The sequence below is a fragment of the Hylobates moloch genome, unplaced genomic scaffold, assembly GCF_009828535.3.
Source record: "Hylobates moloch isolate HMO894 unplaced genomic scaffold, HMol_V3 SCAFFOLD_1, whole genome shotgun sequence".
Taxonomy (NCBI): Eukaryota; Metazoa; Chordata; class Mammalia; order Primates; family Hylobatidae; genus Hylobates; species Hylobates moloch.
The window spans coordinates 184,694,001-184,719,808 of NW_026652276.1; the positions used below are offsets into that span (position 1 = coordinate 184,694,001).

General features: G+C 39.4%; 1 protein-coding gene across 4 annotated transcripts in view; it reads right to left on the bottom strand.

Moving 5' to 3' along the window:
* RELN (reelin) overlaps positions 1–25,808 on the bottom strand; it is a 543,089-nt gene that overhangs the window by 488,728 nt on the left and 28,553 nt on the right. The gene's annotated exons all lie outside the window — the stretch shown is intronic.

Here is a 25,808-nt window from a genome sequence, read left to right on the forward strand (position 1 = left end):
GTAATTTACTGGGGTTGGAGGAAGGCTCAGTTGGAAAGCAAAAGCACTCCAAGACCAAGCTTCAGTACTTATTGGCTGGGTTGCCTAGGGCTACATGATCTCTTTGAGTTTCACTCTCCTTATCTGTAAAAGAGGGTTATTATGATTCAGGAATTAAATAAAACGATTTAAATGAATTTTTTTAGAAGGCTGTCTGGTCCATTATTATGAATAATTGAATACATATAACAGTTATGTGTTCAAACTATTAGATTTGTTATTACAACCTTAAAACTACCATACAACGGGCATTAAGTTCTTGTCAAGAATGTGGTTACTGAAAGTAATCACTAAAAACACAAAGTATACTGTACTATGACATCAACCTCCTGTCCTGCAACTATCTCTGCTGTGCAGCAGCTGCTATCCTTTCCATATCCCCTTATGTGGACCCCCAAGCTCTCATTCCCTGCAGCACCCAGTAGAGTTCCAGGGCTGGCCTGGGAGCACCTTAAGGCATAAACCTCTCACATCCCTGATAAAATAACCAAATCTGAAACCTGAAAGGAACCAAATTGCCTTAATATGCTTCCAGATTCAATAAAATTGCTTCCTTTGGTGGTGGATTGGCTGGGTAATTGATTGATAATGGATTCAGAGAAGAGATACCTGAAACCAAGTTTCCACAGTTATTTTGTTAATGAAATAATCTCATAAGATATCAGCTGTGAGTACTATTTCCTTCCTTTGGTACGCTTTTGCCTACTTTCTAACATTTTGAAGGACATTTTAGATTCCATCCAAGCCTGGAAACTTCATCGCTAAATTAATAGTAACCTCTAATTCTAAAGGTCAAGAATGAATTGAGGTTAGCTTCTACGCAATAAACGTTCAAGGCCCAAATCTTTCTCCCTGGATGTTATTACCCCTGGTCACCTCCCCTTCCCTTCCTGCCCCCTCACCATTAGGTTGACACGAGACTGAAACGAGACTGGTACAATTTCTCTAAGACATACTACCCCTCAGAAGAGCTCAGACTTCCATAACTGTCACCTTGGGAGAGTTTTAATGCATATGGAAAAAGAGAAAGATGTATTGAAGTTTCTACTAGACTTACTCTGACCATAAATCCCAAATCCTCCTGTGTTTCCTTTAAGTGGTAGGTAAAACATTTTTATTTATTTATTTATTTATTTTTGAGACGGAGTCTTGCTCTGTCGCCCAGGCTGGAGTGCAGTGGTGCAATCTCGGCTCACTGCAAGCTCCGCCTCCCGGGTTCACGCCATTCTCCTGCCTCAGCCTCTCCGAGTAGCTGGGACTACAGGTGCCCGCCACCACGCCCGACTAATTTTTTTGTATTTTTAGTAGAGACGGGGTTTCACCGTGGTCTCGATTTCCTGACTTCGTGATCCGCCCGCCTCGGCCTCCCAAAGTGCTGGGATTACAAGCGTGAGCCACCGCGCCCGGCCGGTAAAACATTTTAAGGTAAGTGAACTTATTAAGACACATATCAGTTGTCAAGATTGTTCGAAGGGCATGAAAGAATACAAACTGTTTCTTTCCTCTTAAAGCAGACTGGCTTTCTCCCCATTCAGTCAAACTCACAAGTAAAACCCCCATCTAGAGCTAATTGACTTCTTATTTGGAACATCTATTTTATTTTATTAGTCTCTATCTTCAACCATTCCTAGTCAAATGAAAACTATTTTTCATGTATTAAAGTTAAATGTTTTCTAATCATAAACTTAGTATCTACTCATTCTAAAATTTTGAAAAAAATTTTAAATGTTCTAGAAAAAAAGATAAAATTATTTGAAACATCATCATCCAGAAATCACTGCTGTCACCATTCTAGTCCAAACACATATATAAAATCATATCATTTAACAATGAACATTTGTTTACTACTTCCCTGGTAATCAAACGGCTGGTGACTTTTTGAAACTAAAAAGTTACAAAGGAGGCTATGAGTAAACTGGTAACATTATCAGATGTTTCAGGGATCCGCAGAACACTAGGCCACTGTGACAGAGAGAGAGAACTTGCAACGCATCAGTATCTCTTTAAATAAAGCTGACATGTACATCATAATGTCAAAATACTATATTATCATTATATTTACTATAAAATAAGTTATATGTAATTACTAATATATTAATATTAAGTATTAGCATAGTTTTAAGAATTAAAATACAATTTGATTTACTGTATTTTACACACTATACATTTTCATAAAGCAAAAACTAAATTTGTGCCTGTAACACTTATTAAGAGATACTTTTTAAAATTAACATCAGTCACCTCGCATACTTATAATTTTGTGGTGAGAACATTTAAAATCTGCTAACTTAGCAATTTTCAAGGATACAATAATTAATAGTTACAGTCACCATGCTGTATAGTAGATCTCCAGAATTTATTTATCCCGTCTAACTGGAACTTTCTACCCATTAACCAACATCTTCCACACTCCCCAACAATCCCTTGGTAACCCCCATTCTATTCTCTGCTTCTGTGAGCTTGAATATTTTAGGGTATATATGTAAATGAGATCACAGAGTATTCGTCTTTCTGTGTCTGGCTTATTTACTTAGCATAATGAGAGAGACATTTCCTAGCTCAGTGATTCTCAAAGTGTGGTCTACAGAACACTTTTAAAGAAATCACTTAGGGGACTTGTTAGTAATGCACATTTTCAACTCTTACCAAAAATCTAAGAAACAGAATTCCCCGGCAGAATGTGGGAGTGGAAGAGAGGAAGACCCGGGGAAGATGCATTTTTAATAGGTATTCAAAGAATTCTTGGCTGAGTGTAGTGGCTCACGCCTGTAATCCCAGCACTTTGGGAGGCCAAGGCAGGAGGATCACAAGGTCAAGAGACTGAGACCATCCTGGCCAATATGGTGAAACCCCATCTCTACTAAAAATACAAAGATTAGCTGGGAGTGGTGGCACGCGCCTGTAGTCCCCGCTACTCAGGAGGCTGAGGCAGGAGAATTGCTTGAACCCAGGAGGTGGAGGTTGCAGTGAGCCAAGATTGCGCCACTACACTGCAGCTGGGGCTACCACACACTAGCCAAGCCAGACCTCTAGGGATTTGATGGCTACAGTAGGACTGGAGCTCAAACAGGGGCTGGAACTTGAGAATCCCTTACTTACTGCAGGGGAATGGAGAAAAAACTGCAGCAAACTAGACCAGTGGCCCTATAGTAGTGGTAGCAGTAATTCTTATTAATAAAGAAATTAATTAATAAACCATAAGAATAAGAATAAACCATAATAAAGAACTCTGATATTTTTTCTACATAGAAGTACTAGGCATGTGGAGGACAGTAGGTGAACAGTGATTGGGACTCCTAGACCAAATTTCTAAGTTTACTAAGCCCAGAGGAGGAAGAACGCTCTGACACCGTGTTCTCCTTGGAAGACATACTGCCTTCGGTCGTTTGCCAAGGGATGGCAGAACAAGACTTGCAGGCCCAGAGACAGCCAAGTCCAGATGAAGGAAGGGTGATGTAAGTCAGGAATGGATACATCACATTGGATTACATCAGGACCATTAAGGAGCCCTCTGACTTCTTCCTTTTGATGGTGTTATTCTGGGCTGAGAAGAAAAAGGAGAGGATGCCCATCTTGTAAGTGAGGACTCAGGAAGCCAGCTGTACTACAGCTATGCCTCTTGTCTCTTGAAAATGAATCCCTGACTGATAAAATTCTAGCAGGTGCAGAGCAGCAGGTTGCCAGGTCATGGGCTGGGTTGGCTTCCAATGTGGCAAAGTGAGCCAAAAATGGGGATCTTCAGCCACTCACCCCTGGTGTTTTGCAGACTGGGATGTGAGTAAAAAAAACACTGAAAACTCTGACACTGGCTAAGCTTTCGGTGTTTGATATGGCCCCAGGCTGTTTTGGTTTGGGATAACAGAGCCAACCAGTACCTTTGTGACCCCATAATCCCTTTACCAAAGCCTTTGGAGGAAGAGTCTGTCATGCTTGCTCCCTGAGAAGTAAAAAATCCCAGTCCCCAGGTAGGTTATTAAAAAACAAACAAACAAAAAAACACCATGGACGTCCTTGTAGTTCTACCTGGCAGTGCCCCCAGTCCACTTGCAAAATACAATTACAAGATGAATTGTGACAAGAGTTAAACAACTCACAGAAAGAGAAGCTACAAATAGCAAGAATCTCTGAATTACATGGCAAATACTGGGAGCTCCCAGAGGGAGCTCTCAAAAGACCGACAAGGGGAAAGAACAGCAGAACAAAATTGACAAAATTCACCTAACCCAACCCCTGCCAAAGAAATCCTGTCATTTTATTCCCTTACCTAGGATCAGTCTTCACCATGAACACTCATAATCCATTATTACAGAGATTACACTCCTGATTCTCTAGGCCTCTCAGACACTTTCCAACAGCTGATCCTAATCTGTAAAGAAAACCGGTTCTCAAACTGTAGTATTATTTTGGCCTTCATACCTGATTCAGTTTACCCCCTCCCAAAGACAGATGAGCCTCCAGGCCTTCACGTGTGGTTCCCCCCCCTGGAGAGAATGCTCTTCCTTCTGGCTGTTCCTCTGGCCAACAAGCCACATGATACTTCCTTTTCCTCCGAGAAGATTTCCCTAATCCCCCCAACCAGGTTACAAACTCCGTTAAATATTCCCTCAAAACCTCACACTCCTCCTGCTTAGCACTTACCATACTGTAATTAAATAATTATTTGAGTACAATCAAGAGCCACGTAAAGACATTTTGGCCAGTCATGGACCTCATATATGGCAATGGTCCCCTAAGATGATAATACCATATTTTTACAGTACCTTTTCTACATTCAGATATCTTTAGATACACAAACATTTACCATTACGTTACCATTGCCTCTGGTATTCAGTGCAGTAATATTCTGTGCAGGTTTGTAGCTTAGGAGCAACAAGGCTAGACTATACACCCTAGGTGTCTTCTAGGCTGCACCATCTAAGTTTGTAAGTGCCATACACTCTGATGTTCACAAAATGACAAAATTGCTAATGACACATTTCTCAGAATATATCCCCATTATTAAGCAATGCATGGCTGTGATTATTTGTTCAATCTCTAAATCTCTCAAAAGAGCATAAGCTTCATGAAGCACTGACTGTGTTTGCCTTGTTCATTGCTACTGTTTTCCCAGTGCTGAGCACATAATAGGTGCTGAATAATATCTACTTAATGATAGAACACCTAAAAATCGAAATCAATGTAAAGTTATCCTAAGATACTTTTACTTATTAAAATGTATTAAAACTATTATTATTATTCACTCATTAAAACTACGCAAACTTAACCTCAACTACAACTTTTTAAGATAACTATGGCTTAAAATGTTTAAGAGATAAACCTCTAATTTTTCATTCTGCTCTAGTTTACGAAACATTGAACAAAAAAAGGTGGGAAGTTCAAATTAGTATTTACCTAAAGTAAAATCAATCACTTTGTAAACTGGGTCTGTAATTTAAAATGGTAACTAAGTAGTTCTATAGTGACCATGGCTTCACTTAAATAATATCCAATCAAGGCAAGATATGAGTATTAAACATTCATGAGCTGCTCAGAATATTATGAATTAATCAGCACTTCCTCATTTAAATGTTTAATATTTAATGCTAGTGCTTCTACAGTCTCTTGGAATTATTACACTTTACTATGTCTCTTACAACTGAGTAACAATAGAGTTGCTATATACTTTCTTAGAATTCTGGTTATGGAATCCACAGTGATCTGTATGTTGGAGGAGAACATGATTGTAATGCATTAAGCTTTTGATGAAATTCTCAACACATTTGTCTCAGATGCAAAAAGATAATAAAAAACACTCAGGATAAGCAGGAGAAGTAAGCGCTTTTGCAATGTGATTGCCTTTCATCCATGATGAATTATTTGTAGAAGCTTACTAAAAATCTGGTTTTCATGAACTCGCCTAGATAAATGTAAGTGGTATGCTAAAGGCATTTTAGGCAGTACAAAGTACTAGTGTTGGAATGTTAGTCTAGTAAATCTTCTAAACACTAGCTGTGGAAATATTAGGATAATATCCCCCCAAATGAATTTACTCATTCCGAGTCCTCTCAGGCATCTTAAAACTAATGTTGGCATTTAAAAATTAAACAACAGCCATAATGCTTTATTCTTACATATATCTCATCATTCAAAAGTCTCAAGGAAATTAACTGTGATTCATTATATCTTACAACATACTCATTTCTTTTAACCCTAGCAGGAAAGTACCTTTGTGCACCAGATACAAAACAGTAGTGACTGTTACAGGTTGAATTGTGGTTCCCTTAAAAGCAATCGTTTGCTTAAGTCCTAATCCTCAGTACTCAGAATGTGACGTTATTTGGAGACAGGGTCTTTACAGAGCTAAACACATTAAAGTGAGATCATTAGGGTGGATCCTAATTCAATAAGACTGATATCCCTACAAAAAGACAAATGTTAGATCTAGTAACAGACATGCATAAAAGGAATGCAATATGAAGAAACATATGGAAAAGATAGCCATCTACAAGCCAAGGCAAAAGGCCTGGAATAGATCATTCTCTCATTTATTGTCTCACAGCTCTAGAGGAAATCTGCCTGGGGATTTCAGACTTCTATCCTCTAGAGCTGTGAGACAATAAATTTCTGTTATTTAAGCCACTCAGTTTGTAGTACTTTGTTACAGCAGTCCCAGCAAGTGAATACAGTGACATAGTAAAATGTTGTGTGTTACAACATAAATATTCCATTCATAAAAATTATATTTCCCAGTTCAGCTGCAATCTGACTAGTACATATGTAAATGAGAAATTATCATATATTAAATATTACCCCTTACAATGTCAATCATGCTTAGGAGAATTATAGTTGCAATGGCATTTGTTCCTCTGAAATTTCTAATTTTTTCACATTGATAGGGATTTTTAACATGAAATGATCTTTTTCCTTTTTTAAAATAAGCTAATTTCTGTCTATATAGATAGCAAAACCACAACAAAGAAAAAGGTATAAAATATCATTTTCATCATATGAATAACATTACTTTTGTTTCAGTAATGAAAATTCAGAACAGATACACAAAGGCATAAACAAGCATATTTACAAGTATATTGATGTTTAACACTGTTAGTGCCTATAACCATTATAATCATTAATGCAATAAGAATATTCAATACAACACGTGAAACATTTTTAAACATTTAATACCTACTTGTATTTTGTTTAGATGCCTTGTACTACATTTTCATAACTAGAATCACATTCTAGGTGCTGGTGAACACACACATGCACACACACACACACACACACACACACACTTCTTTCATCATATAAACAGTATATTTACGTATGTCTGTTTTTTTAACTTCCTTCATCCTATCTCAACTCATCTTTTAAAAATAATTTGGGGCTGAGCGTGGTGACTCACGCCTGTAATCCCAGCACTTTGGGAGGCCGAGGCAGGTGGATCACCTGAGGTCAATGGATGGAGACCATCCTGTCCAACATGGTGGAACCCCGTCTCTACTAAAAATACAGAAATTAGCTGGGCATGATGGTACACGCCTGCAGTCCCAGCTACTCGGGAGGCTGAGGCGGGAGAATTGCTTGAACCCGGAAGGCAGAGGTTGTAGTGAGCCGAGATAGTGCCCATGGACTCCAGCCTGGTAACAGAGTGAGACTCCATCTCAAATAATAAGAAAAGTTATTTTTTAATAATAATAATAATATTATTATTATTCTTTGGGCATTTCACATCAAGTTTGCATAAATTAAAACATACAATTCAAGCCAGGCAATGTGGCTGATGTCTGTAATCCTGGCATTTTGGGAGGCCTGGGTGGGCAGGTCACTCAAGCCCAGGAATTTGAGACTAGCCTGGGCAATGTGGTGAAATCCTATCTCTACTAAAAATACAAAAAATTAGCCAGGCGTGGTGGTGCATGCCTGTAGTCCCAGCTACTCAGGAGGCTAAGGTGGGGGGATCAATTGAGCCTCTGCCCTTGATTGAACCACTGTACTCCAGCCTGGGTGATGGAATGAGACATTGTCTCCAAAAAAAAAAAAAACCCATATACATATATATGGGTATATATACACACACATATACACACACACACACATATACGTGTATACACACACACATTGCATTTTTAGTTAGTTTAAGAAGTTTTAATTCTCAAAAACTTACGTGTCAAAAATCTAGAATGGAGAGTATTATTTACAATAACAAATCTCCACTGAAAGAAAAGTAATTTCCCCAAGATCATATCAAATTCAAAAGCCAAATCTGGAACAGCCTGTTGCTATGGCCTAAATGTTTGCACCTCCATCACCAAATTTATATGTTAAAATCCTAGTCCCCATCCAAATTTGGATTAAAACTTTGAACTTAAAAAAAAAAAAAAAAAAAAAAAAAAAAAAAACCCAACCCTAATCCCCAACATGAAGGTATTCAGAGGTGGAGACTTTGCAAGGTAATTAGGTCATAAAGAAGGAGCCCTCACGAATGAGATTAGTGCTCTTAGAGGAAGAGACACAAGACAGCTTCCTTTTTCTCTCTCTCTTCCCAGCCCCACCACCCCTGTCAACAGACACCAGAGCTGCCAGCACCTTAATCTTAGACTTCCCAGTCTCCAGAACTGTGAGAAATAAATTTTTTATTTAAGCCACCTAGTCTACAGTAATTAATTATAGCAGCAGGAACTAAGACGCTTGTTTAAATGTGAGGAAAAGAGATAATGATATCCTAGATTACAACCTTTCCTTTCATAATTGGTAGAAAATTAACCGGTATGGTTTCTCAAGAATGTAAACTCAAAAAGAACAGTTTCCATCCTACTCTACACCTCTCACATACTCTATACTTGACATTTAATTACAAGATCCATAGTTAGTACCTAGAAGTTCGGTGGACTGAATTTATATTTCTGTGTCAAAATGCCAAAGAAAGCAATTTACATCAAGTGCCTCCACCTTATAGCACGTATATCTTAAAGGAAACCATGTTGTCTGTTTAGTTTTGTCAGGTTGCCATAATAAAATGCTACAAACAGGGCAACTTACAAACAATATAAATTTCTTTTTCACAGTTCCGGAGGCTGGGAAGTTCTAGAGTTTTGGTGCCTGGTGAATGCCTGTTTCCTGGTTTATAGATGGGGCCTTCTCACTGTGTCCTCACATGATGGAAGGGCTAGCTAGCTCTCTGGGGTGTCTTTTACAAGGGCACTAATCCTTTCATGAAGGTTCCACCCTCATGACCTAATCACGGCTCAAAAGCCCTACCTCCTAATACCATCACTTTGGGGATCAGGATTTTAACATCTGAATTTGGGGAGGACATAAACATTCACACCACAGCATAGTTTCTACAGACATAATCACATTTATAATAATTAACACATTATAATTTAATGAGATTCTACTATATTTTAAAATAAAATTTCAAGAAATGTATAAATATAAAACTACTAAACTGATTCACGATACACTAACATTATGAAAAAAAATCAGCAATATGAATTTAGTTATCCAAAAAGGCATATAAAACACTAAACCTAGATATGTTTATTTAAAGTGGCTCCTCAGCATGTGCCCATATTTATGCAAATATATAAACTTAAGATAAATACCAAACATTTCAAGCATCAATTACTAAGTGATTTAACACCATTTTATCTAGTTATCTAAATGTATTTCCTAGTGCCTTCTACCAGAATTCTAAATCTTTTAATTTTATTTTTTACTGAAAGACATTTTATAAACAATTTTGACTTTTAAGGAACAGTTGTGATGAAGACATTTCCTTTCCAATGTTGGATAACACTACGATCTATTCCACTTTCCTTGTTAAAGATACTACTGAAACATCACTGAAAATAAAATTTGTATAAATAAGATTCAAATGTTGTTCAGCAAAAAGGAATCTCCAGTGCTTTGTCACTATGACTGCAGCTGTTTTTTTGATGTTGTTGTTTGTTTTTGAGATGGAGTCTCACTCTCTTTCTTGTCCAGGCTGGAGTGCAGTGGCATGATATCCGCTCACTGCAACCTCTGCCTCCCTGGTTCAAGTGATTCCCCTACCTCAGCCTCCCGAGGAGCTGGGATTACAAGCACCTGCCACCACGCCCAGCTAATTTTTTGTATTTTTAGTAGAGACGGGGTTTCACCATGTTTTTTAAATGAGTGGGTCCCCCAGTCCTCTCAAATCTACTAGCAATCAGATCCACTAGAAATCTGACACCACTTGCACCAACTGCTTTATCAGTTTTCCAACTGCTAATAGTCGAGTACATTTACAATCTATAAACAAATCACATATATATCAAGATACTGTCTTTGAATTATATCGAAACAAAATAGACAGGAAAGAATAATATTCTAGAGATACAATATTTTGGAACGGAAATAAACACTACTTTAAATCCTGTGATTGTCTTATTATGGAATGACTACTTTGGATATTGCACATATCACCAAATCACAGTCCTAACAAGGCACACTTGACTGGGTGGGAGGAATGTTCATCTCTACTTTTTTCGACAGAATCTTGCTTTAAGAAGACCTTCGTTTCACCCTAGTATGCCACCCCTCAGTGCAGCTGAGTTAGCCTGAACTTTTTAAATCAAATCCTCCAATACCCTTTACCATGAAAACTTTTTCATTATGTCTTTTGGGCTCGTGTGATTTAGCTGTCACATTTCTAGCCTTTTTTTTTTTTTTTTTTTTTTTAAATACAGAGTCTTGTTCTGTTGCCCAGGCTGGAGTGCAGCGCCGTGATCTTGGCTCATTGCAATCTCCACCTCCCAGGTTCAAGCAATTCTTGTGCCTCAGCCTCCCAAGTAGTTGGGATTACAGGCACATGCCACAATGCCTGGCTAATTTTTGTATTTTTAGTAGACACAGGGTTTTGCCATGTTGGCCAGGCTGGTCTCGAACTCCTGACCTCAGGTGATCCACCCGTCTTGGCCTCCCAAAGTGCTGGGATTACAGGCTTGAGCCACTGCACCTGGTCCTCTGGGCCATCTTTGGCTTTTGAGCCCTTAAATCAAAAAGTCTGATGAACTGATACTCAGATATTCAGTTATCGGTTCTTATTTTGGGTAGTCAAACATCTTTTCATTGTCAAGTTAGTCCTCAATAAAATAATTTATGTTGGGTGCTATTGATATTTATTGCTTTTTAGGGCTTATTTAACCAGTGGTTTTGCTGCATTCCATTTTGTTTTGATTTTGTTAATTATTTGGTGAACTTTAAGGCAGGAAATAGGTGAGCCCAAGGATCAGTGAGAATCTTCAGTCTGATTCTTTGTGTCACCCTTTAGTCTACCAAGTCAGGAAACGGGAAAATGATAGAAGGTTAGCTACATACAACTCCCTATGCTTCCTCACACTGCAGATATACTATGCAATATTACTTTTTAAATAACTTAAATTTATTCTAATATGCTATATTTTAGGTATTTATTTATGAGCTAACAACTTTCATTTCCAGTTTCCAACTAAAATGTTTATGTCTCCTGATGCATTTTTATAAACCTTGCCTTAAACCTTAAACACACACACACACACATACACAGTCTCACTCTCTCTCTCTCTCTCTCTCTCTCTCTGTCTGGATGTAAACTTGACACTAAAAAGAAAATCTCTGGGGTCTTGACATATGTCACTGCAAGTGACCTTAAATGTATAAATCTGTATGAAATAAAAGGAGACATGAAGAAGTAGTATCTTTCCCATGTCTTTACATTATGGAGATGTGCACTCAAAAAACAAAAGTAGCTGTTTATATCCAAAAGGACAGGAAATTACATTTAAAATCATTATATTGTTTAAGCATAAGGATGCTGAACAATACATCTCTCTAATACAGAGGATGAAAAAATATTTTCATAAAATGTCTTTTGCTTTTTGTTTTTAATTCCATCTTTACTAACCAGGAAAATGATATTTTAACATGGAAATGGTCTCTGGCTTCATTAAAAGGTGTTCCCCCCTCTCCTCGCTATGCACTCATTAGATGCTATATTCCTCTGTAATCTCATAGCCACTACTGCATTTGCCTCCCAATGTGGCTTATGATGGAGACCAACAACCAACATCTGGTTTCTCCGGTTCTCTTCCTCATCCCACGTGCTGATTCAAGCTCCAAGATTCCTGCTCACTTCAAAGAGATATTTGCTCCAAGACCAGCAACACGGGAAAAACCAAGGCAAGAAAAGTCTTCCGACTGAAGACAAGCCCTTGAAAGTGTCCTCAACTCATATTTATTGCAAACAGTTGATTGAAAAAGTTAAAATACTGCCCTACCTGAAACTCACAACAACAAGTGGAAGAGTTACTGTTTTATTGTTTGGTTTCAGATCCCCATCCATAGCTTACTGCACTCTCTGCCACAGAACATCAAGACGACTCAGGACAACTCAGATAATGTGATTCAATCACTTGCTACATTCAGTTTTCTTGGTAGCTTCACTGAAAGCAGTTCTAATGTGCTCTTGACAAATCACATTTTGGCAGTGCTGATATTTTTAAGGCACTAGTTGGGGGACATACACACAGAATTTTACATAAAGAATATTAAATATGCCAACTTTAATACCAAATGGGAATGTAATCTCAACTAGTAGTTGTAGTAAAATTGTTTCAGTAAAAATAAATTGATGAAAACTTAAATGCTCCAATTAAAAGACACAAACTGGCAAATTGGATAAAGACTCAAGACCCATCAGTGTGCTGTATTCAGGAAACCCATCTCACGTGCAGAGACACATAGGCTCAAAATAATGGGATAGAAGAAGATCTACCAAGCAAATGGAAAACAAAAAAAAGGCAGGGGTTGCAATCCTAGTCTCTGATAAAACAGACTTTAAACCAACAAAGATCAAAAGAGACAAAGAAGGCCAGTACATAATGGTAAAGGGATCAATTCAACAAGAAGAGCTAACTATCCTAAATATCTATGCACCCAATACAGGAGCACCCAGATTCATAAAGCAAGTCCTTAGAAACCTACAAAGAGACTTAACACTCCCACACAATAATAATGGGAGACTTTAACACCCCACTGTCAACATTAGACAGATCAATGAGACAGAAAGTTAACAAGGATATCCAGGAATTGAACTCAGCTCTGCACCAAGCAGACCTAATAGACATCTACAGAACTCTCCACCCCAAATCAACAGAATATACATTCTTCTGAGCACCACACCACACTTATTCCAAAATTGACCACATAACTGGAAGTAAAGCACTCCTCAGCAAATGTGAAAGAACAGAAATTATAACAAACTCTCTCTCAGACCACAGTGCAATCAAACTAGAACTCAGGATTAAGAAACTCACTCAAAGCCACTCAACTACATGGAAACTGAACACCCTGCTCCTGAATGACTATTGGGTACATAACGAAATGAAGGCAGAATAAAGATGTTCTTTGAAACCACCGAGAACAAAGACACAACATACCAGAATATCTGGGACACATTCAAAGCAGTGTGTAGAGGGAAATTTATAGCACTAAATGCCCACAAGAGAAAGCAGGAAAGATCTAAAATTGACACCCTAATATCACAATTAAAAGAACTAGAGAAGCAAGAGCAAACACATTCAAAACGTAGCAGAAGGCAAGAAATAACTAAGATCAGAGCAGAACTGAAGGAAATAGAGACACCAAAAACACTTCAAAAATCAGTGAATCCAGGAGCTGGTTTTTTGAAAAGAACTACAAAATTAATAGACCTCTAGCAAGACTAATAAAGAAGAAAAGAGAGAAGAATCAAATAGACGCAATAAAAAATGATACAGGGGATATCACCACTGATCCCACAGAAATACAAACTACCATCAGAGACTACTATAAACACCTCTGCACAAATAAACTAGAAAATCTACAAGAAATGGATAAATTCCTCAACACACACACCCTTCCAAGACTAAACCAGGAAGAAGTTGAATCTCTGAGGAGACCAATAACAGGCTCTGAAATTGAGGCAATAATTAATAGCTTACCAACCAAAAAAAGTCCAGGACCAGATGGATTCACAGCCGAATTGTACCAAAGGTACAAGGAGGAGCTGGCACCATTCCTTCTCAAACTATTCCAATCAACAGAAAAAGAGGGAATCCTCCCTAACTCATTTTATGAGGCCAGTATCATCCTGATACCAAAGCCCGGCAGAGACACAACAAAAAAAGAATTTTAGACCAATATCCTCGATGAACATGGATGCAAAAATCCTCAATAAAATACTGGCAAACCGAATCCAGCAGCACATCAAAAAGCTTATCCACCATGATCAAGTGGGCTTCATCCCTGGGAGCAAGGCTGGTTCAACATATGCAAATCAATAAACGTAATCCAGCAAATAAACAGAACCAAAGACGAAAACCATATGATTATCTCAAGAGATGCAGAAAAGGCCTTTGACAAAATTCAACAACTCTTCATGCTAAAAACTCTCAATAAATTAGGTAGTGATGGGACATATCTCAAAATAATAAGAGCTCTCTGTGACAAACCCACAGCCAAAATCATACTGAATGGGCAAAAACGGGAAGCTCTCCCTTTGAAAACTGGCACAAGACAGGGATGCCCTCTCTCACCACTCCTATTCAACATAGTATTGGAAGTTCTGGTCAGGGCAATTAGGCAGGAGAAAGAAATAAAAGGTATTCGATTAGGAAAATAGAAAGTCAAATCGTGCCTGTTTGCAGATGACATGATTGTATATCTAGAAAACCCCACTGTCTCAGCCCAAAATCTCCTTAAGGTGATAGGCAACTTCAGTAAAGTCTCAGGATACAAAATCAATGTGCAAAAATCACAAACATTCTTAAACACCAATAACAGAGAGCCAAATCATGAGTAAACTACCATTCACAATTGCTTTAAAAAGAATAAAATACCTAGGAATCCAACTTACAAGGGATGTGAAGGACCTCTTCAAGGAGAACTACAAACCACTGCTCAATGAAATAAAAGAGGATACAAACAAATGGAAGAACATTCCATGCTCATGGGTTGGAAGAATCAATATCGTGAAAATGGCCATACTGCCCAAGGTAATTTATAGATTCAATGCCATCTCCATCAAGCTACCAATGACTTTCTTCACAGAATTGGAAAAAAACTACTTTAAAGTTCATATGAACCAAAAAAAGGGCCTGCATTGCCAAGTCAATCCTAAGCCAAAAGAACAAAGCTGGAGGCATCACACTACCTGACTTCAAACTATACTACAAGGCTACAGTAACCAAAACAGCATGGTACTGGTACCACAACAGAGATATAGACCAATGGAACAGAACAGAGCCCTCAGAAATAATGCCACATATCTACAACCATCTGATGTTTGACAGACCTGACAAAAACAAGAAATGGGGAAAGGATTCCCTATTTAATAAACAGTGCTGGGAAATCTGGCTAGCCATATGTAGAAAGCTAAAACTGGATCCCTTCCTTACACCTTATACAAAAATTAATTCAAGATGGATTAAAGACTTACATGTTAGACCTAAAACCATAAAAACCCTAGAAGCAAACCTAGGCAATACCATTCAGGACATAGGCATGGGCAAGGACTTCATGTCTAAAACACCAAAAGCAATGGCAACAAAAGCCAAAATTGACAAATGGGATCTAATTAAACTAAAGAGCTTCTGCACAGCAAAAGAAACTACCATCAGAGTGAACAGGCAACCTACAGAATGGTAGAAAATTTTTGCAACCTACTCATCTGACAAAGGGCTAATATCCAGAATCTACAATGAACTCCAACAAATTTACAAGAAACAAACAAACAACCCCATCAAAAAGTGGGCAAAGGACATGAACAGACACTTCTCAAAAGAAGACATTTATGCAGCCAAAAAACACATGAAGAAATGCTCATCATCACTGGCCATCAGAGAAATGCAAATCAAAACCACAGTGAGATACCATCTCACACCAGTTAGAATGGCCATCATTAAAAAGTCAGGAAACAACAGGTGCTGGAGAGGATGTGGAGAAATAGGAACACTTTTACACTGTTGGTGGGACTGTAAACTAGTTCAACCATTGTGGAAGTCAGTGTGGCGATTCCTCAGGGATCTAGAACTAGAAATACCATTTGACCCAGCCATCCCATTACTGGGTATATACCCAAAGGACTATAAATCATGCTACTATAAAGACACATGCACACGTATGTTTATTGCGGCAGTATTCACAATAGCAAAGACTTGGAATCAACCCAAATGTCCAACAATGATAGACTGGATTAAGAAAATGTGGCACATATACACCATGGAATACTATGCGGCCATAAAAAATGATGAGTTCATGTCCTTTGTAGGGACATGGATGAAACTGGAAAACATCATTCTCAGTAAACTATCGCAAGGACAAAAAACCAAACACTGCATGTTCTCACTCATAGGTGGGAATTGAACAATGAGAACTCATGGACACAGGAAGGGGAACATCACACTCTGGGGACTGTTGTGGGGTGGGGGGAGGGGGGAGGGACAGCATTAGGAGATATACCTAATGCTAAATGACGAGTTAATGCGTGCAGCAAAACAACATGGCACATGGATACATATGTAACAAACCTGCACATTGTGCACATGTACCCTAAAACCTAAAGCATAAAAAAAAAAGACACAAGAAAAAATGCTCATCATCACTGGCCATCAGAGAAATGCAAATCAAAACCACAATGAGGTACCATCTCACACCAGTTAGAATGGTCATCATTAAAAAGTCAGGAAACAACAGGTGCTGGAGAGGATGTGGAGAAATAGGAACACTTTTACACTGTTGGTGGGACTGTAAACTAGTTCAACCATTGTGGAAGTCAATGTGGCGATTCCTCAGGGATCTAGAACTAGAAATACCATTTGACCCTGCAATCCCATTACTGGGTATATACTCAAAGGATTATAAATCATGTTGCTATAAAGACACATGCACATGTATATTTATTGCGGCACTATTCACAATAGCAAAGAGTTGGAACCAACCCAAATGTCCAACATGATAGACTGGATTAAGAAAATGTGGCACACATACACCATGGAATACTATGCAGCCATAAAAAATGATGAGTTCATATCCTTTGTAGGGACATGGATGAAACTGGAAACCATCATTCTCAGCAAACTATCACAAGGACAAAAAACCAAACACTGCATGTTCTCACTCATAGGTGGGAATTGAACAATGACAACACATGGACACAGGAAGTGGAACATCACACACTGGGGACTGTTGTGGGGTGGGGGGAGTGGGGAGGGACAGCATTAGGAGATACACCTAATGTAAATGATGAGTTACTGGGTACAGCACATCAACATGGGACATGTATACGTATGTAACTAAGCTGCACATTTTGCACATGTACCCTAAAACTTAAAGTATAATAAAAACAAATAAATAAATAAAAATAAAAAATAAAAAAAAAACTTACCAGCCTCCCTTGGGTGCAGTGGCTCACACCTGTAATCCCAGCACTTTGGAAGGCTGAGGCAGGTGGATCACCTGAGGTCAGGAGTTTTGAGACCAGCCTTGCCAACATGGTGAAATCCCGTATCTATCAAAAATAAAAAATTAGCCGGGCATGGTGGCACACGCCTGTAATCCCACCTACTCGGGAGACTGAGGCAGGAGAATCCCCTGAACCCAGAAGGCAGAAGCTGCAATGAGTCAAGACAATGCCACTGCATTCCAGGCTGAGCGGCAGAGCAAGACTCCATCTCAAAAAAAAAAAAAACAAACAACAACAAAAACAGGCGGGCCATGGTGGCTCATGCCTGTAATCCTAACACTTCGGGAGGCAGAGGTGGGTGGATCACTTGAGGTCAAGAGTTTGAGACCAGCCTGGCCAACATAGCAAAACCCCGTCTCTACTAAAAATACAAAAAAATTAGCCGGCTATGGTGGCAGGCGTCTAATCCCAGCTACTCAAGAGGCTAAGGCAGTAGAATCACTTGAGCCTGGGAGGTGGAGGTTGCAGTGAGCCGAGATCGCACCACTGCACTCCATCCTGGGAGACAGAGTGAGACTCTGTTTCAAGAGAAATAAACAAACAAACTTAACAGCCTTGTGTAATTTATATCCTGCTTCTGTCTTTTCTAGTTGCTAAGTACAGTTGCCAAGTATGCTATGGTGATAGGCACCTAACCAAACACTTTGGAAAAGAATGGCATGGGGGGAGGGATAGCATTAGGAGATATATCTAATGTTTTTTTGTTGTTGTTTTGTTTTCGTTTTTTTTTTTTTTTTTTTTTTGAGATGGAGTCTCACTCTGTCGCCCAGGCTGGAGTGCAATGGCGCAATCTCGGCTCACTGCAAGCTCCGCCTCCTGGGTTCATGCCATTCTCCTACCTCAGCCTCCCGAGTAGCTGGGACTATAGGCATGCACCACCACACCCAGCTAATTTTTTTTTGTATTTTTAGTAGAGACGGGGTTTCACCGTTTCAGCCAGGATGGTCTCGATCTCCTGACCTCGTGATCCACCTGCCTCGGCCTCCCAAAGTGCTGGGATTACAGGCGTGAGCCACCGCGCCCAGCCCGACGTATCTAATGTTAAATGACGAGTTGATGGGTGCAGCACATCAACGTGGCACATGTATACACATGTAACTAACCTGCACGTTGTGCACATGTACCCTAAAACTTAAATAAAAAAAAGAATGGCATGAGTTTGTGAGGGCGTGCGTGTGTGTGTGTAAATGAGGATGTATGTGTGAGCGTGTGTGTGTGTGCGTGAGCACACACATGCGTAAGTTATTTACTCCCATTTTCCTTTATTGGGCTAGTTTTCAAAACTTTTTAATTAGGAATCATACTGATACACTTATTGGGAAAAAGACTTCAATTCATCCTTTATGGACATTCACTGACAATCATTTCCCAATTGCAGGCCATCTGAATTCAAGTCTTAGCAATGCTGGTACAGAACAAAATACACATGAGATATTAGAATTACCAAATACTCTTGAGACCAAGTTCTGGTGTGGAATCTATAATAAGCACATTTAAACATAAAATTAGTATGTCATAAAGAGATACTGTAATTAGGTTATCAAAGTGCTTAAATCTGGATAGACAAGAACTGATTTTTGTATTCTGATAAGCCAACAAAAAAATCATGAGTTATTTATCTAGATACAGACTAAACTTCTGTATTTCAAAGCACAATGAGAGAAGTAAAAGTTTCCATGTATCTTTTATGCTAATTTTTTAAAAAACAGTAATTTTTTTTTTTTTTTTTTTTTTTTTGAGACGGAGTCTCGCTCTGTCGCCCAGGCTGGAGTGCAGTGGCGCAGTCTCGGCTCACTGCAAGCTCTGCCTCCCAGGTTCACGCCATTCTCCTGCCTCAGCCTCTCCGAGTAGCTGGGACTACAGGCGCCCGCCACCACGCCCGGCTAATTTTTTGTATTTTTAGTGGAGACGGGGTTTCACTGTGGTCTCGATGTCCTGACCTCGTGATCCGCCCGCTTCGGCCTCCCAAAGTGCTGGGATTACAAGCGTGAGCCACCGCGCCCGGCCAACAGTAATTTTTAAAGCCTCAGAAAATACAATTAGCAAGACTTCAAAAAATAAAATAAAAGCCTTTTTAGCTAAAGAGAAAGCCAAGGGCCATCCTTGGCTTTAAAACTGGTTTTAGCTAATGCCAGGTCATTTGTTCATTAAAAGCAGAAAAGGATACCAGCCAATGGCTTAGGTCTGGTGTTTGGATCTCAAAGGTAGATCCAACAGAAATGAACTACTTATATTTTTCAAATAGCATATTATTTAGTTCAACCTTAAACAACCATAAGGCAAGAAGCCACGGTTCCAATCTTATCTATGCCTATCTATGAGACCTTGAGTAACAATCTGTTTCTCTGGACCCCAATTTAATAAACCCCATTCAATGACATACAAAATGTTTCTCAGCTCAAAATCTCTTACAACCCTATGGCATTCCTATGAGATGTTTTAATATATTTCCATGAACAGTAACTGAATTCCTTTCTCTAGAAATTAAAATGAGTAAAAATAAAATCTTGTCCTAGTACACCTTAAGGTTATTTTCTCCAGCAGCACAGAAATGGTTATGACTTGGTAATTCCTTGTCATTCTACACCATCCAAATTAATCCTATCAATGACATTCAGTGTGTATTTTCAATACCAGGATTTACAACCTTCTCCAATTCTAGAAAGTCATCTGCTAGTATCTCTCTGAATATTGTATTTGGCTTCTTTGCTGCACCCTGAAACTCCTATTATATGTAGGATAGTGTTGTTGTTTTACTTTCCTGGCTCAGGTTTCCAACAGTGAATTGGGCACTGTAAGGCCCCCATCTACATGTAAAACACTTTGGCTTCTGTTTCTCTCCAAGAACACAGACAAGAAACTTCCATGTCAAATAGCAAGTCTGATGGGCAGAGATTTTCTGGTAATTATGCAGGGACAGGAAAAGCCCATCTCAGCTTCAGACCTTGTCCTGAGAGCTCAGTTCCATCCTTCTTTTGTGCTTAGGGGTCCTGAAGCCTTGATTCAGACATTAAAACTCTCAGCTCCTAAGGCATGTATCAGATCTGGATAGCCTTGTGCGCCACTGTAGCTTCCATTCTTTCTAACCACTATGTCTTTGGGTTCATCCTCTTTCCTGGCACCTAAACATTTCCTGTCATTTTTTTTTAGCTCAACTATGCACTTTTCAGAAAATTTCTATCACATTTGACCCAGCATCTAATGTGTGTTCCATGGTATCAGGGATTTCCCATGTTAGTTCCCCTCCTAGCTACTGCTTTATCTACATTGCTCATAGATCATAAAGTGCTACATCCCAGGTGGTCACTGCGGCACATTCAAAGGTTCAGCTGCAAGGTGAGCTCTACTCACTATGCTGATGGTAGTCAAGAGAGTCTCTCTTCTTTCTAGAAAAGCTGCTACCTGAAATGAATAGCTTTCCTAAAAGATGTGCAACCTCAGTAAAACTGATTTCAATGTTAAGTGTTCAATAAAGAAACAAAGTAACAACACTGCTGAAGTAATCTCCTGTAAAGAAAAGACCAGGATAAACCCAAACAAAATTTTAGAAACAGACACGAAATGAGAGTTCTAATCAGCACAACAGAAAAGTATATCCTTATAGCATGACTTCTGGGTATAATAAAAAATAATCTTATGAGAAAATCTCTCCTTTGGGCTAGTTTTCAAAACTTTTTAATTAGGAATCATACTGATATACTATAATCTTTGGATAGAAGCCTGGTTTAAAAGGAGAAGATGTAAAAGTGTATTAGACTAAAAAATCGTGTTTACATCTTCTCCCAAAAGGGGTTATTAGCAAGGATTTAAGAAGGCTTAGAAGTGCTGAAATTTCAATGTAGACTTGAAAAGGAGGTGGATATGCTAAGGATGAAGCTGTAGATGGCAAGCAGTGTAGTCCTGGACCAAAAATAAAGAATGGAATCACTGGAGTGTTAAAAGAGAACTGTCCTGGCAACTTTACAAGTTGTGCTTAGAAATTACCATCAAAGAGGTCCATGAAAAAGAAAAAAGCAAGCGGGGGATGAACGGATATTTTTGATGTCTTGGGATTCCCTAAGCCAAAGAGAAGATTAACACTTCATACATGGAACTGGAAGCATAGACACAGGTAACAGGAAACTAAGAATTTTACCCTAACACAGAAAAGAAAACTGGCAGTGTGCAGGGAAGGAGAAATGGCTCATGCTGCACAGATGAAATTGGAGGGACACCGGGGTGTTTGCCTTGGCTTCATCAAGCCATTCTCATTGGAAATATTTATGGAACTCATTTCCCGTGAGTTGAAAAAAGGAGAGAGTGCTACACTAAAATCTGTCTCAAGTGAACAGACAACTTTTTCAACTTGTCTCAGCACTCCAGAAGAAAATAAATGAAGGAAAAATAATTATTCTTTTTATACACAGTTTGCTGAATGAAAATGAGTGGAGTTGCAATAATTAGCAAGGGGATTCAAAACAGAAAAGTAAGAGCCCTGAACTATAATAAAAAGTTATCTAATTCTAAGGGAGTTGACTCAGTCATAATAACAGTCCTTTAACATGTGCATAACACTTCATAAAACACTGCCACATGTCTAATTTCACCTTCGTGGAAATCTTGTATTATAGAGAAACCAGAGGTGACTGGTTTGCCCTTTTGTGAATCGAGGCGCAGGGAGGTGAAGTTACTTGTCCTGGTCACACACACATGCTCATAAATGTACACACATGCTCACACGTGCTCACTCACAGTCAACAGCAGGACCTGGTGATGCCTGCTCATCCCCCTTGTGGCCCAAGCCCTCTGCACTCCCCTCTCTTTCAATGTAACTGTATTTATTTTACAAGTATTGGAATACTTTCAGATAAGGCTTTTTAGATTTCAGAGTCATTCCTGGATTGTTGGCTAAAGTGATGCTTGCCCATCTGTGGGGCAGAGAGGAAACACACTACATCTGCAAAAAATCCCCATGAAGACAAAATATGTACATTAATAGCGGATTTGCAAAAGCATTAGTAATAGTCTGAAGGATAATAACGTATTACCCAGTTGTCTCACAAGCACTGGAAACACTAGAACAGCACACATCAGAGGTAATATGCAGCTTCAGACTCAGATCCCTTCAGGCTCCCTTTGGCAGACCCCGCTTCTGTCAAACGTGGCTCTCTTTACACTCAGACCCCTCCAGGCTCCCTTCGGCAGACCTCGCCTCTCTCAAATGTGGCTCTCTTTACACTACTTGCACCTCAGCCCTGAACTATACAGGGGCAGAATAGTATCTACCTCACGGTGTTCATACAAGGATTAACTAAATCAGGATCGTGCACATGAAGTACCCAGAAGTGTCTACATGGATTAAGTACTTAATGAATAATTCCCTCCCTTGAGAATAAATTGCCCTTCCCTGGCAACATATGGAGTGCATTCACTCTTCTGTCACAAAAAAGATCCAGTGACAGCCATCATTCTGAATCTAAATCTTGTATAAGCTTGGTACATGGCTTCCTACGTAAGGAAAGCTAGTAGGATCCGTGTGCTGATATTCCTGAAACAGGAGTTAAGGTCTGATTTGTGACTGATTTCCTTCAAGTCTGAAGAGAATCCATGTGTACTGTGGTGTGCTTCTGACCTAATGTGAATGAAGCAGCTTCATAGGTAGTTTTCTATGACTCACTGTCCTCTTAGCCACTCAACCATCTCCCACTCCCACCGAAGAACACATAGGGGAAAATCTGTCATGAGGCTCTCAGTGTGTTTCTGATTTCAGTGAATATCTGTGTGTGTGTGTGTGTGTGTGTGTGTGTGTGTGTGTAGGAGTGGGTGGATATACTTTTGGTCAGCCTTACATTTGAACAAGGGCAAGGAGAGGGTAGAAACAGTACCTGTCATTAGCCACACACAAGTGACTCACTCTGCAATTGCTCTCAGAAATAATCTTACTGAATTGAGATTAAAGAATTTTAGCTTCTCCATTGCCAAACTAAAATCTGCAAAAAATAAAAAATAAAAAATCAGAAACATTAGACTTTATGTCTTAGAAATAGCCAGAGCCCTAGAGATCATCTAGGCCAACAAAGTGAGGTCTGAGGCTACTTACTTTCCCACTTTACAGACAGAAAAATAAGTTTGAAAATGGAGAATTGTTCAGTCACACAAACCTCCAAACACCCACTCCAATAATTTTTTGTTTTTTGAGACAGTCTCACTCTGTTGCTCAGACTGGAGTGCAGTCACATGATCTCATTTCACTGCAACCTCTGCCTTCCAGGTTCAAGGTGATTCTCCTGCCTCAGCCTTCCAACAAGCTGGGATTACAGGCACCCGCCACCATGCCTAGCTAATTTTTGTATTTTTAGTAGAGATGAGGCTTTGCCATGTTGGCCAGACTGGTCTCGAATTCCTGACCTCAAGTGATCTGCCCGCCTCAGCTTCCCAAAGTGCTGGGATTACAGGCTTGAGCCATCATGCCTGGCTGATTTCTTCATAATCATACACTATTCTTTTCCCTCCTGCATCGGTTAATGAATTCACATGGACTTCCTCTTTCTTCTAGCAGCATTCTTTCCCTTTTGAAACATTTCCATGCAGGTGATGTCCATATTTATATCCCAGCCCAAACCTCTCCCCAGAATTCCAGACTTTTCAACACCTGCCTACCAGAAATCATCACATGTGTGTCCAACAGTTCTCTCAAACTTAACATGTTTGAAACTGAGCTCCTATCTCTGACATTCCTCCCAAACTTCTCTCCGTGCAGATTTTCCCACTGAAGTAAATGACAACTCCATTCCCCAAGTTGCTCAAGTCAGAACTCTTGAAGCCAGACTGACTCCTCTCTTTTTTCTCTTTCTGACACAGGGTCTCACTCCATCATCCAGGCTGGAGTGCAGTGGTGTGATCACGGCTCACTGCAGCTTAAACCTCCCTAGCTCAAGTGATCCTCTTGCCTCAGCTTCCCCAGTAGCTGGGACTAAACCACGTGCCACCACACTTCACTAATTTTTTTAACAATTTTTGTGGAGATGGGGTCTCACTGTGTTTCCCACCTCCTAGGCTCAAGCGATCCTCCTGCCTCAGCCTCCCAAAGTGTTGAGAATACAGGCATGAGCCACTGCACCCACTGAACCCCCATATCTTACATCTCACCTTCAACAAATTCAAATCGGACATCACCATGGTCTAACTCACCAACAGTTGCCAACCATAGCGTTACAAAAGCCTCCTAACTGGTCTTTCTGCTTCCATTCTTGCCCTCTGCCCCCACTACCCTCCACTTCTCCGGCAGTTCATTCTCAATTCAGCAGCCAGAATGATCTTTTTGAAAAGAAGAAATTAGATTATGTCGTTCCTTGGCTCAAAATCCTTCACAATGTTCCCTTTCACTCAAGTCCTTTCAAAAGCTTATGAGACTCTACGTTATTGGCTCTGTCCTTCCCCTGCTTTTCTCACCTTCCTATACTGTCCCCCTCCAGACATACTGTCCAACCTTGCTGGGACCGAAATACAGAGGCAGTTTCCTATATGTTTATGGTTGCTTCTGGCTGGAAAACTCTTGCTCTAGTGAGCTGCAAGCTCGCTCTCTCCTCTCTTTCAAATCTTTATTCACATATCACCTTTGGTGTGGGGGACTCCTCCCCACCTCCCTATCTCTGACATTCCCTATCCTCCTTCCCTGCTTTTTTTCCTCCTAAGTTTTATTTATCTCATCTAACGTACTATATATTTTATCGTATTTTTTTCTGACTGCCCTCGTCTTGGTTATAACAGAAGAACAGAAAATATCTGGCATATTTGACAAGTAAATGAGTAAATCAACGACTGGATAGAATTCTCTTTAAATTAGAATGGTTCCCAAAGCAGGATTAGAGCAAATGCTAAGAAAAAAAAATTGTTTAAAGATACTTACATATTTCATTGATTTATTTGTGCACCTGTGCCTGCCTGTGTATGTACATGTATTTATTTGCTGTGAGGATGCCTGTGAATAACCAAACTCTCCACTCTGATGCCCCCAATCCTTCCTTATATACAGAAAAAACTACTGCATAAACTAGAAATGGCAAAGCCAATGTAATCAATAAAGAACACTGCTTTATGGTGTTTTCCTCACATAAGGCTAATTTCACTCTTCGGAAATCACTAACAAGCTCGGGCAAACTTTTATGGATAGCTGAAGTTTTTTGAACGTATGTGTGCACACAAGAGGGATATTTAAATTGTTAAGGCAGATGAATTTCTTTAAACATGACTACAGACTGTGTTTGGTCAGCAAAGTGCTAATGAACAGAAAAATATAAAA